Here is a 338-nt window from a genome sequence, read left to right as displayed (position 1 = left end):
CAGATAGCTCTAAGCTTATAGTTTGTATACGCGATTATGTGAGACAAGGCAGTGATTATAGCACGTGATAGAATTTTTATTTTTCATTATCATTTATAATGCACCCGACAATTTGGTTTAGTTAATTGAATTCATTTTAATGTTTTAGCACTAACTCTTTTAAAGATTGTAGTATCTGTTAAAGATTGTTCTATATTCCGTGATATATACATAAATGCAGAACGATCATACGAAACGGATTGAATCCAATCTTCTGTTAAACTCGTGATAAATTCACAAAACGCCATACATTGAAGTCTGTCTTAAAGAGACGTAGATTCTTGATGTTACTTTATGTA

This window comes from Atta colombica, unplaced genomic scaffold (assembly GCF_001594045.1).
Source record: "Atta colombica isolate Treedump-2 unplaced genomic scaffold, Acol1.0 scaffold233, whole genome shotgun sequence".
NCBI lineage: Eukaryota > Metazoa > Arthropoda > Insecta > Hymenoptera > Formicidae > Atta > Atta colombica.
This window is presented reverse-complemented; position numbering follows the sequence as displayed.